Genomic DNA, 622 nt, shown 5'->3' on the forward strand with positions numbered 1-622 from the left:
GTTTTACTACAATATATTTACTCCATTATAGGCTACATACAATGTATTACTACAATGTGTTATGTTTCCACAATATTATTATGCCTGTACAATATCGTCATGAATATTATATCTCTACAATATTATAATGAATCTACTAATAGATTAAAAGTAGTTGCTACATGCTGCCGTAGGTTCGCCAGCAGGGCGCGACCGAGCGATGGCAGGACTCTAAAATATCAGTGCAATACATAATAACTGCTAGCATATTGAGTACACCGCTTCCCGTCCGATCAGCGAAGTTAAGCAACGTTGGGTCTGGTTAGTACTTGGATGGGTGACCGCCTGGGAACACCAGATGCTGTTGGCATAACGTTCTCCCTACGTGTCAAGGGGGGTTGGTGGAGGTGTAGTGCCCCTCCCTGTAAAACAATTAACTCTAAGCCTTGGCCACCCCGTTTGGGATACATGGCGTCTGGCAATGAATGAATGAATATATAGGTAATCTAGAGGTTAAGTCAAAGTCTTGGCTAGGACCCGGAGGAAGTGAAATTCGCATTCTCTCTCAGCGAGGAATGCCGGTCAGCACAATATGCCATATACAGCACCTCGTGATGCCTGATAGGAAAGTCACCAGAATCAA

At 43.6% G+C, this 622-nt stretch overlaps 1 pseudogene; it reads left to right on the top strand.

Moving 5' to 3' along the window:
* Positions 1–232: 232 nt before the first annotated feature.
* Positions 233–349, top strand: LOC145408694 (5S ribosomal RNA; annotated as a pseudogene).
* The last annotated feature ends 273 nt before the right edge of the window (positions 350–622 follow it).

This window comes from Coenobita brevimanus, chromosome 8 (assembly GCF_032717465.1).
Source record: "Coenobita brevimanus isolate Jiangsu-jjx chromosome 8, ASM3271746v2, whole genome shotgun sequence".
NCBI lineage: Eukaryota > Metazoa > Arthropoda > Malacostraca > Decapoda > Coenobitidae > Coenobita > Coenobita brevimanus.